We start from the raw sequence: 14985 nt of genomic DNA on the forward strand, positions 1-14985 counted from the left end.
GAATCTACTGCGCCTACATCATAACTCGGAATCTACTGCGCCTACATCATAACTCGGAATCTAACTCGGAATCTACTGCGCCTACATCATAACTCGGAATCTAACTCGGAATCTACTGCGCCTACATCATAACTCGGAATCTACTGCGCCTACATCATAACTCGGAATCTAACTCGGAATCTACTGCGCCTACATCATAACTCGGAATCTACTGCGCCTACATCATAACTCGGAATCTAACTCGGAATCTACTGCGCCTACATCATAACTCGGAATCTACTGCGCCTACATCATAACTCGGAATCTAACTCGGAATCTACTGAGCCTACATCATAACTCGGAATCTAACTCGGAATCTACTGCGCCTACATCATAACTCGGAATCTACTGCGCCTACATCATAACTCGGAATCTAACTCGGAATCTACTGCGCCTACATCATAACTCGGAATCTACTGCGCCTACATCATAACTCGGAATCTAACTCGGAATCTACTGCTCCTACATCATAACTCGGAATCTAACTCGGAATCTACTGCGCCTACATCATAACTCGGAATCTAACTCTAAATCTACTGCGCCTACATCATAACTCGGAATCTACTGCGCCTACATCATAACTCGGAATCTACAGCACCTACATCATAACTCGGAATCTAACTCGGAATCTACTGCGCCTACATCATAACTCGGAATCTAACCCGGAATCTACTGCGCCTACATCATAACTCGGAATCTACTGCGCCTACATCATAACTCGGAATCTAATGCACCTACATCATAACTCGGAATCTAATTCGGAATCTACTGTGCCTACATCATAACTCGGAATCTAACTCGGAATCTACTGCGCCTACATCATAACTCGGAATCTACTGCGCCTACATCATAACTCGGAATCTCACTCGGAAGCTACTGCGCCTACATCATAACTCGGAATCTACTGCGCCTACATCATAACTCGGAATCTAACTCGGAATCTACTGCGCCTACATCATAACTCGGAATCTACTGCGCCTACATCATAACTCGGAATCTAACTCGGAATCTACTGCGCCTACATCATAACTCGGAATCTACTGCGCCTACATCATAACTCGGAATCTAACTCGGAATCTACTGCGCCTACATCATAACTCGGAATCTAACTCGGAATCTACTGCGCCTACATCATAACTCGGAATCTAACTCGGAATCTACTGCGCCTACATCATAACTCGGAATCTACTGCGCCTACATCATAACTCGGAATCTAAGTCGGAATCTACTGCGCCTACATCATAACTCGGAATCGAACTCGGAATCTACTGCGCCTACATCATAACTCGGAATCAAACTCGGAATCTACTGCGCCTACATCATAACTCGGAATCTACTGCGCCTACATCATAATTCGGAATCGAACTCGGAATCTACTGCGCCTACATCATAACTCGGAATCTAACTCGGAATCTACTGCGCCTACCTCATAACTCGGAATCTTACTCGGAATCTACTGCGCCTACATCATAACTCGGAATCTAACTCGGAATCTACTGCGCCTACATCATAACTTGGAATCTACTGCGCCTACATCATAACTCGGAATCTACTGCGCCTACATCATAACTCGGAATCTAACTCGGAATCTACTGCGCCTACATCATAACTCGGAATCTAACCCTGAATCTACTGCTCCTACATCATAACTCGGAATCTACTGCGCCTACATCATAACTCGGAATCTAACCCGGAATCTACTGCGCCTACATCATAACTCGGAATCTACTGCGCCTACATCATAACTCGGAATCTACTGCGCCTACATCATAACTCGGAATCTAACTCGGAATCTACTGCGCCTACATCATAACTCGGAATCGAACTCGGAATCTACTGCGCCTACATCATAACTCGGAATCTAACGCGGAATCTACTGCGCCTACATCATAACTCGGAATCTACTGCGCCTACATCATAACTCGGAATCTACTGCGCCTACATCATAACTCGGATTCTAACTCGGAATCTAGTGCGCCTACATCATAACTCGGAATCTACTGCGCCTACATCATAACTCGGAATCTAACTCGGAATCTACTCCGCCTACATAAGAACTTGGAATCTACTGCGCCTACATCATAACTCGGAATCTACTGCGCCTACATCATAACTCGGAATCTACTGTGCCTACATCATAACTCGGAATCTAACTCGGAATCTACTGCGCCTACATCATAACTCGGAATCTACTGTGCCTACATCATTACTCGGAATCTACTGCACCTACATCATAACTCGGAATCTACTGCGCCTACATCATAACTCGGAATCTCACTCGGAAGCTACTGCGCCTACATCATAACTCGGAATCTACTGCGCCTACATCATAACTCGGAATCTAACTCGGAATCTACTGCGCCTACATCATAACTCGGAATCTACTGCGCCTACATCATAACTCGGAATCTAACTCGGAATCTACTGCGCCTACATCATAACTCGGAATCTACTGCGCCTACATCATAACTCGGAATCTACTGCGCCTACATCATAACTCGGAATCTAACTCGGAATCGACTGCGCCTACATCATAACTCGGAATCTAACTCGGAATCTACTGCGCCTACATCATAACTCGGAATCTAACTCGGAATCTACTGCGCCTACATCATAACTCGGAATCTACTGCGCCTACATCATAACTCAGAATCTAAGTCGGAATCTACTGCGCCTACATCATAACTCGGAATCGAACTCGGAATCTACTGCGCCTACATCATAACTCGGAATCTAACTCGGAATCTACTGCGCCTACATCATAACTCGGAATCTACTGCGCCTACATCATAACTCGGAATCGAACTCGGAATCTACTGCGCCTACATCATAACTCGGAATCTAACTCGGAATCTACTGCGCCTACATCATAACTCGGAATCTAACTCGGAATCTACTGCGCCTACATCATAACTCGGAATCGAACTCGGAATCTACTGCGCCTACATCATAACTCGGAATCTAACTCGGAATCTACTGCGCCTACATCATAACTCGGAATCGAACTCGGAATCTACTGCGCCTACATCATAACTCGGAATCTAACTCGGAATCTACTGCGCCTACATCATAACTCGGAATCTAACTCGGAATCTACTGCGCCTACATCATAACTCGGAATCGAACTCGGAATCTACTGCGCCTACATCATAACTCGGAATCTAACTCGGAATCTACTGCGCCTACATCATAACTCGGAATCTAACTCGGAATCTACTGCGCCTACATCATAACTCGGAATCTAACTCGGAATCTACTGCGCCTACATCATAACTCGGAATCTAACTCAGAATCTACTGCGCCTACATCATAACTTGGAATCTACTGCGCCTACATCATAACTCGGAATCTACTGAGCCTACATCATAACTCGGAATCTAACTCGGAATCTACTGCGCCTACATCATAACTCGGAATCTAACCCTGAATCTACTGCTCCTACATCATAACTCGGAATCTACTGCGCCTACATCATAACTCGGAATCTAACCCGGAATCTACTGCGCCTACATCATAACTCGGAATCTACTGCGCCTACATCATAACTCGGAATCTAACTCGGAATCTACTGCGCCTACATCATAACTCGGAATCGAACTCCGAATCTACTGCGCCTACATCATAACTCGGAATCTAACGCGGAATCTACTGCGCCTACATCATAACTCGGAATCTACTGCGCCTACATCATAACTCGGAATCTACTGCGCCTACATCATAACTCGGATTCTAACTCGGAATCTAGTGCGCCTACATCATAACTCGGAATCTACTGCGCCTACATCATAACTCGGAATCTAACTCGGAATCTACTCCGCCTACATAAGAACTTGGAATCTACTGCGCCTACATCATAACTCGGAATCTACTGCGCCTACATCATAACTCGGAATCTACTGTGCCTACATCATAACTCGGAATCTAACTCGGAATCTACTGCGCCTACATCATAACTCGGAATCTACTGTGCCTACATCATAACTCGGAATCTACTGCACCTACATCATAACTCGGAATCTACTGCGCCTACATCATAACTCGGAATCTCACTCGGAAGCTACTGCGCCTACATCATAACTCGGAATCTACTGCGCCTACATCATAACTCGGAATCTAACTCGGAATCTACTGCGCCTACATCATAACTCGGAATCTACTGCGCCTACATCATAACTCGGAATCTAACTCGGAATCTACTGCGCCTACATCATAACTCGGAATCTACTGCGCCTACATCATAACTCGGAATCTACTGCGCCTACATCATAACTCGGAATCTAACTCGGAATCGACTGCGCCTACATCATAACTCGGAATCTAACTCGGAATCTACTGCGCCTACATCATAACTCGGAATCTAACTCGGAATCTACTGCGCCTACATCATAACTCGGAATCTACTGCGCCTACATCATAACTCAGAATCTAAGTCGGAATCTACTGCGCCTACATCATAACTCGGAATCGAACTCGGAATCTACTGCGCCTACATCATAACTCGGAATCTAACTCGGAATCTACTGCGCCTACATCATAACTCGGAATCTACTGCGCCTACATCATAACTCGGAATCGAACTCGGAATCTACTGCGCCTACATCATAACTCGGAATCTAACTCGGAATCTACTGCGCCTACATCATAACTCGGAATCTAACTCGGAATCTACTGCGCCTACATCATAACTCGGAATCGAACTCGGAATCTACTGCGCCTACATCATAACTCGGAATCTAACTCGGAATCTACTGCGCCTACATCATAACTCGGAATCGAACTCGGAATCTACTGCGCCTACATCATAACTCGGAATCTAACTCGGAATCTACTGCGCCTACATCATAACTCGGAATCTAACTCGGAATCTACTGCGCCTACATCATAACTCGGAATCGAACTCGGAATCTACTGCGCCTACATCATAACTCGGAATCTAACTCGGAATCTACTGCGCCTACATCATAACTCGGAATCTAACTCGGAATCTACTGCGCCTACATCATAACTCGGAATCTAACTCGGAATCTACTGCGCCTACATCATAACTCGGAATCTAACTCAGAATCTACTGCGCCTACATCATAACTTGGAATCTACTGCGCCTACATCATAACTCGGAATCTACTGCGCCTACATCATAACTCGGAATCTAACTCGGAATCTACTGCGCCTATATCATAACTCGGAATCTAACCCTGAATCTACTGCTCCTACATCATAACTCGGAATCTACTGCGCCTACATCATAACTCGGAATCTAACCCGGAATCTACTGCGCCTACATCATAACTCGGAATCTACTGCGCCTACATCATAACTCGGAATCTACTGCGCCTACATCATAACTCGGAATCTAACTCGGAATCTACTGCGCCTACATCATAACTCGGAATCGAACTCCGAATCTACTGCGCCTACATCATAACTCGGAATCTAACGCGGAATCTACTGCGCCTACATCATAACTCGGAATCTACTGCGCCTACATCATAACTCGGAATCTACTGCGCCTACATCATAACTCGGATTCTAACTCGGAATCTAGTGCGCCTACATCATAACTCAGAATCTACTGCGCATACATCATAACTCGGAATCTAACTCGGAATCTACTCCGCCTACATAAGAACTTGGAATCTACTGCGCCTACATCATAACTCGGAATCTACTGCGCCTACATCATAACTCGGAATCTACTGTGCCTACATCATAACTCGGAATCTAACTCGGAATCTACTGCGCCTACATCATAACTCGGAATCTACTGTGCCTACATCATAACTCGGAATCTACTGCACCTACATCATAACTCGGAATCTACTGCGCCTACATCATAACTCGGAATCTCACTCGGAAGCTACTGCGCCTACATCATAACTCGGAATCTACTGCGCCTACATCATAACTCGGAATCTAACTCGGAATCTACTGCGCCTACATCATAACTCGGAATCTACTGCGCCTACATCATAACTCGGAATCTAACTCGGAATCTACTGCGCCTACATCATAACTCGGAATCTACTGCGCCTACATCATAACTCGGAATCTACTGCGCCTACATCATAACTCGGAATCTAACTCGGAATCGACTGCGCCTACATCATAACTCGGAATCTAACTCGGAATCTACTGCGCCTACATCATAACTCGGAATCTAACTCGGAATCTACTGCGCCTACATCATAACTCGGAATCTACTGCGCCTACATCATAACTCAGAATCTAAGTCGGAATCTACTGCGCCTACATCATAACTCGGAATCGAACTCGGAATCTACTGCGCCTACATCATAACTCGGAATCTAACTCGGAATCTACTGCGCCTACATCATAACTCGGAATCTACTGCGCCTACATCATAACTCGGAATCGAACTCGGAATCTACTGCGCCTACATCATAACTCGGAATCTAACTCGGAATCTACTGCGCCTACATCATAACTCGGAATCTAACTCGGAATCTACTGCGCCTACATCATAACTCGGAATCTAACTCGGAATCTACTGCGCCTACATCATAACTCGGAATCTAACTCAGAATCTACTGCGCCTACATCATAACTTGGAATCTACTGCGCCTACATCATAACTCGGAATCTACTGCGCCTACATCATAACTCGGAATCTAACTCGGAATCTACTGCGCCTACATCATAACTCGGAATCTAACCCTGAATCTACTGCTCCTACATCATAACTCGGAATCTACTGCGCCTACATCATAACTCGGAATCTAACCCGGAATCTACTGCGCCTACATCATAACTCGGAATCTACTGCGCCTACATCATAACTCGGAATCTACTGCGCCTACATCATAACTCGGAATCTAACTCGGAATCTACTGCGCCTACATCATAACTCGGAATCTAACTCGGAATCTACTGCGCCTACATCATAACTCGGAATCTAACGCGGAATCTACTGCGCCTACATCATAACTCGGAATCTACTGCGCCTACATCATAACTCGGAATCTACTGTGCCTACATCATAACTCGGATTCTAACTCGGAATCTAGTGCGCCTACATCATAACTCGGAATCTACTGCGCCTACATCATAACTTTGAATCTAACTCGGAATCTACTCCGCCTACATCAGAACTTGGAATCTACTGCGCCTACATCATAACTCGGAATCTACTGCGCCTACATCATAACTCGGAATCTACTGTGCCTACATCATAACTCGGAATCTAACTCGGAATCTACTGCGCCTACATCATAACTCGGAATCTACTGTGCCTACATCATAACTCGGAATCTACTGCACCTACATCATAACACGGAATCTACTGCGCATACATCATAACTCGGAATCTACTGCGCCTACATCATAACTCGGAATCTACTGCGCCTACATCATAATTCGGAATCTACTGCGCCTACATCATAACTCGAAATCTAACTCGGAATCTACTGCGCCTACATCATAACTCGGAATCTAACTCGGAATCTACTGCGCCTACATCATAACTCGGAATCTAACTCGGAATCTACTGCGCCTACATCATAACTCGGAATCTACTGTGCCTACGTCATAACTCGTTATTTACTGCGCCTACATCATAACTCGGAATCTAACTCAGAATCTACTGCGCCTACATCATAACTCGGAATCTACTGCGCCTACATCATAACTCGGAATCTAACTCGGAATCTACTGCGCCTACATCATAACTCGGAATCTACTGCGCCTACATCATAACTCGTTATTTACTGTGCCTACATCATAACTCGGAATCTAACTCGGAATCTACTGCGCCTACATCATAACTCGGAATCTACTGCGCCTACATCACAACTCGGAATCTACTGCGCCTACATCATAACTCGGAATCGAACTCGGAATCTACTGCGCCTACATCATAACTCGGAATCTAACTCGGAATCTACTGCGCCTACATCATAACTCGGAATCTAACTCGGAATCTACTGCGCCTACATCATAACTCGGAATCTACTGCGCCTACATCATAACTCGGAATCTACTGCGCCTACATCATAACTCGGAATCTAACTCGGAATCTACTGCGCCTACATCATAACTCGGAATCTAACTCGGAATCTACTGCGCCTACATCATAACTCGGAATCTACTGCGCCTACATCATAACTCGGAATCTACTGCGCCTACATCATAACTCGGAATCTAACTCGGAATCTACTGCGCCTACATCATAACTCGGAATCTACTGCGCCTACATCATAACTCGGAATCTAACTCGGAATCTACTGAGCCTACATCATAACTCGGTATCTATCTCGGAATCTACTGCGCCTACATCATAACTCGGAATCTACTGCGCCTACATCATAACTCGGAATCTAACTCGGAATCTACTGCGCCTACATCATAACTCGGAATCTACTGCGCCTACATCATAACTCGGAATCTAACTCGGAATCTACTGCGCCTACATCATAACTCGGAATCGAACTCGGAATCTACTGCGCCTACATCATAACTTGGAATCTAACTCGGAATCTACTGCGCCTACATCATAACTCGGAATCTAACTCGGAATCTACTGCGCCTACATCATAACTCGGAATCTAACTCGGAATCTACTGCGCCTACATCATAACTCGGAATCTACTGCGCCTACATCATAACTCGGAATCTACAGCACCTACATCATAACTCGGAATCTAACTCGGAATCTACTGCGCCTACATCATAACTCGGAATCTAACCCGGAATCTACTGCGCCTACATCATAACTCGGAATCTACTGCGCCTACATCATAACTCGGAATCTAATGCACCTACATCATAACTCGGAATCTAACTCGGAATCTACTGCGCCTACATCATAACTCGGAATCTACTGCGCCTACATCATAACTCGGAATCTCACTCGGAAGCTACTGCGCCTATATCATAACTCGGAATCTACTGCGCCTACATCGTAACTCGGAATCTAACTCGGAATCTACTGCGCCTACATCATAACTCGGAATCTACTGCGCCTACATCATAACTCGGAATCTAAATCGGAATCTACTGCGCCTACATCATAACTCGGAATCTACTGCGCCTACATCATAACTCGGAATCTACTGCGCCTACATCATAACTCGGAATCTAACTCGGAATCTACTGCGCCTACATCATAACTCGGAATATAACTCGGAATCTACTGCGCCTACATCATAACTCGGAATCTAACTCGGAATCTACTGCGCCTACATCATAACTCGGAAACTACTGCGCCTACATCATAACTCGGAATCTAACTCGGAATCTACTGCGCCTACATCATAACTCGGAATCTAACTCGGAATCTACTGCGCCTACATCATAACTCGGAATCTACTGCGCCTACATCATAACTCGGAATCGAACTCGGAATCTACTGCGCCTACATCATAACTCGGAATCTAACTCGGAATCTACTGCGCCTACATCATAACTCGGAATCTAACTCGGAATCTACTGCGCCTACATCATAACTCGGAATCTAACTCGGAATATACTGCGCCTACATCATAACTCGGAATCTAACTCAGAATCTACTGCGCCTACATCATAACTTGGAATCTACTGCGCCTACATCATAACTCGGAATCTACTGCGCCTACATCATAACTCGGAATCTAACTCGGAATCTACTGCGCCTACATCATAACTCGGAATCTAACCCTGAATCTACTGCTCCTACATCATAACTCGGAATCTACTGCGCCTACATCATAACTCGGAATCTAACACGGAATCTACTGCGCCTACATCATAACTCGGAATCTACTGCGCCTACATCATAACTCGGAATCTACTGCGCCTACATCATAACTCGGATTCTAACTCGGAATCTAGTGCGCCTACATCATAACTCGGAATCTAACTCGGAATCTACTGCGCCTACATCATAACTCGGAATCTAACTCGGAATCTACTGCACCTACATCATAACTCGGAATCTACTGCGCCTACATCATAACTCGGAATCTAACTCGGAATCTACTGCGCCTACATCATAACTCGGAATCTACTGCGCCTACATCATAACTCGGAATCTAACTCGGAATCTACTGAGCCTACATCATAACTTGGAATCTAACTCGGAATCTACTGCGCCTACATCATAACTCGGAATCAAACTCGGAATCTACTGCGCCTACATCATAACTCGGAATCTACTGCGCCTACATCATAATTCGGAATCGAACTCGGAATCTACTGCGCCTACATCATAACTCGGAATCTAACTCGGAATCTACTGCGCCTACATCATAACTCGGAATCTAACTCGGAATCTACTGCGCCTACATCATAACTCGGAATCTAACTCAGAATCTACTGCGCCTACATCATAACTTGGAATCTACTGCGCCTACATCATAACTCGGAATCTACTGCGCCTACATCATAACTCGGAATCTAACTCGGAATCTACTGCGCCTACATCATAACTCGGAATCTAACCCTGAATCTACTGCTCCTACATCATAACTCGGAATCTACTGCGCCTACATCATAACTCGGAATCTAACCCGGAATCTACTGCGCCTACATCATAACTCGGAATCTACTGCGCCTACATCATAACTCGGAATCTACTGCGCCTACATCATAACTCGGAATCTAACTCGGAATCTACTGCGCCTACATCATAACTCGGAATCGAACTCGGAATCTACTGCGCCTACATCATAACTCGGAATCTAACGCGGAATCTACTGCGCCTACATCATAACTCGGAATCTACTGCGCCTACATCATAACTCGGAATCTACTGCGCCTACATCATAACTCGGATTCTAACTCGGAATCTAGTGCGCCTACATCATAACTCGGAATCTACTGCGCCTACATCATAACTCGGAATCTAACTCGGAATCTACTCCGCCTACATAAGAACTTGGAATCTACTGCGCCTACATCATAACTCGGAATCTACTGCCCCTACATCATAACTCGGAATCTACTGTGCCTACATCATAACTCGGAATCTAACTCGGAATCTACTGCGCCTACATCATAACTCGGAATCTACTGTGCCTACATCATAACTCGGAATCTACTGCACCTACATCATAACTCGGAATCTACTGCGCCTACATCATAACTCGGAATCTCACTCGGAAGCTACTGCGCCTACATCATAACTCGGAATCTACTGCGCCTACATCATAACTCGGAATCTAACTCGGAATCTACTGCGCCTACATCATAACTCGGAATCTACTGCGCCTACATCATAACTCGGAATCTAACTCGGAATCTACTGCGCCTACATCATAACTCGGAATCTACTGCGCCTACATCATAACTCGGAATCTACTGCGCCTACATCATAACTCGGAATCTAACTCGGAATCGACTGCGCCTACATCATAACTCGGAATCTAACTCGGAATCTACTGCGCCTACATCATAACTCGGAATCTAACTCGGAATCTACTGCGCCTACATCATAACTCGGAATCTACTGCGCCTACATCATAACTCAGAATCTAAGTCGGAATCTACTGCGCCTACATCATAACTCGGAATCGAACTCAGAATCTACTGCGCCTACATCATAACTCGGAATCTAACTCGGAATCTACTGCGCCTACATCATAACTCGGAATCTACTGCGCCTACATCATAACTCGGAATCGAACTCGGAATCTACTGCGCCTACATCATAACTCGGAATCTAACTCGGAATCTACTGCGCCTACATCATAACTCGGAATCTAACTCGGAATCTACTGCGCCTACATCATAACTCGGAATCTAACTCGGAATCTACTGCGCCTACATCATAACTCGGAATCTAACTCAGAATCTACTGCGCCTACATCATAACTTGGAATCTACTGCGCCTACATCATAACTCGGAATCTACTGCGCCTACATCATAACTCGGAATCTAACTCGGAATCTACTGCGCCTACATCATAACTCGGAATCTAACCCTGAATCTACTGCTCCTACATCATAACTCGGAATCTACTGCGCCTACATCATAACTCGGAATCTAACCCGGAATCTACTGCGCCTACATCATAACTCGGAATCTACTGCGCCTACATCATAACTCGGAATCTACTGCGCCTACATCATAACTCGGAATCTAACTCGGAATCTACTGCGCCTACATCATAACTCGGAATCTAACTCGGAATCTACTGCGCCTACATCATAACTCGGAATCTAACGCGGAATCTACTGCGCCTACATCATAACTCGGAATCTACTGCGCCTACATCATAACTCGGAATCTACTGTGCCTACATCATAACTCGGATTCTAACTCGGAATCTAGTGCGCCTACATCATAACTCGGAATCTACTGCGCCTACATCATAACTTTGAATCTAACTCGGAATCTACTCCGCCTACATCAGAACTTGGAATCTACTGCGCCTACATCATAACTCGGAATCTACTGCGCCTACATCATAACTCGGAATCTACTGTGCCTACATCATAACTCGGAATCTAACTCGGAATCTACTGCGCCTACATCATAACTCGGAATCTACTGTGCCTACATCATAACTCGGAATCTACTGCACCTACATCATAACACGGAATCTACTGCGCCTAAATCATAACTCGGAATCTAACTCGGAATCTACTGCGCCTACATCATAACTCGGAATCTACTGCGCCTACATCATAACTCGGAATCTACTGTGCCTACATCATAACTCGGATTCTAACTCGGAATCTAGTGCGCCTACATCATAACTCGGAATCTACTGCGCCTACATCATAACTTTGAATCTAACTCGGAATCTACTCCGCCTACATCAGAACTTGGAATCTACTGCGCCTACATCATAACTCGGAATCTACTGCGCCTACATCATAACTCGGAATCTACTGCGCCTACATCATAACTCGAAATCTAACTCGGAATCTACTGCGCCTACATCATAACTCGGAATTTAACTCGGAATCTACTGCGCCTACATCATAACTCGGAATCTAACTCGGAATCTACTGCGCCTACATCATAACTCGGAATCTACTGTGCCTACGTCATAACTCGTTATTTACTGCGCCTACATCATAACTCGGAATCTAACTCAGAATCTACTGCGCCTACATCATAACTCGGAATCTACTGCGCCTACATCATAACTCGGAATCTAACTCGGAATCTACTGCGCCTACATCATAACTCGGAATCTACTGCGCCTACATCATATCTCGTTATTTACTGTGCCTACATCATAACTCGGAATCTAACTCGGAATCTACTGCGCCTACATCATAACTCGGAATCTACTGCGCCTACATCACAACTCGGAATCTACTGCGCCTACATCATAACTCGGAATCGAACTCGGAATCTACTGCGCCTACATCATAACTCGGAATCTAACTCGGAATCTACTGCGCCTACATCATAACTCAGAATCTAACTCGGAATCTACTGCGCCTACATCATAACTCGGAATCTACTGCGCCTACATCATAACTCGGAATCTAACTCGGAATCTACTGCGCCTACATCATAACTCGGAATCTAACTCGGAATCTACTGCGCCTACATCATAACTCGGAATCTACTGCGCCTACATCATAACTCGGAATCTACTGCGCCTACATCATAACTCGGAATCTAACTCGGAATCTACTGCGCCTACATCATAACTCGGAATCTACTGCGCCTACATCATAACTCGGAATCTAACTCGGAATCTACTGAGCCTACATCATAACTCGGTATCTATCTCGGAATCTACTGCGCCTACATCATAACTCGGAATCTACTGCGCCTACATCATAACTCGGAATCTAACTCGGAATCTACTGCGCCTACATCATAACTCGGAATCTACTGCGCCTACATCATAACTCGGAATCTAACTCGGAATCTACTGCGCCTACATCATAACTCGGAATCGAACTCGGAATCTACTGCGCCTACATCATAACTTGGAATCTAACTCGGAATCTACTGCGCCTACATCATAACTCGGAATCTAACTCGGAATCTACTGCGCCTACATCATAACTCGGAATCTACTGCGCCTACATCATAACTCGGAATCTACAGCACCTACATCATAACTCGGAATCTAACTCGGAATCTACTGCGCCTACATCATAACTCGGAATCTAACCCGGAATCTACTGCGCCTACATCATAACTCAGAATCTACTGCGCCTACATCATAACTCGGAATCTAATGCACCTACATCATAACTCGGAATCTATTTCGGAATCTACTGTGCCTACATCATAACTCGGAATCTAACTCGGAATCTACTGCGCCTACATCATAACTCGGAATCTACTGCGCCTACATCATAACTCGGAATCTCACTCGGAAGCTACTGCGCCTACATCATAACTCGGAATCTACTGCGCCTACATCGTAACTCGGAATCTAACTCGGAATCTACTGCGCCTACATCATAACTCGGAATCTACTGCGCCTACATCATAACTCGGAATCTAACTCGGAATCTACTGCGCCTACATCATAACTTGGAATCTACTGCGCCTACATCATAACTCGGAATCTACTGCGCCTACATCATAACTCGGAATCTAACTCGGAATCTACTGCGCCTACATCATAACTCGGAATATAACTCGGAATCTACTGCGCCTACATCATAACTCGGAATCTAACTCGGAATCTACTGCGCCTACATCATAACTCGGAAACTACTGCGCCTACATCATAACTCGGAATCTAAGTCGGAATCTACTGCGCCTACATCATAACTCGGAATCGAACTCGGAATCTACTGCGCCTACATCATAACTCGGAATCTAACTCGGAATCTACTGCGCCTACATCATAACTCGGAATCTACTGCGCCTACATCATAACTCGGAATCGAACTCGGAATCTACTGCGCCTACATCATAACTCGGAATCTAACTCGGAATCTACTGCGCCTACATCATAACTCGGAATCTAACTCGGAATCTACTGCGCCTACATCATAACTCGGAATCTAACTCGGAATCTACTGCGC

Source organism: Coturnix japonica, chromosome 6 (assembly GCF_054131305.1).
Source record: "Coturnix japonica strain WE chromosome 6, WE-NBRP24, whole genome shotgun sequence".
Lineage (NCBI taxonomy): Eukaryota > Metazoa > Chordata > Aves > Galliformes > Phasianidae > Coturnix > Coturnix japonica.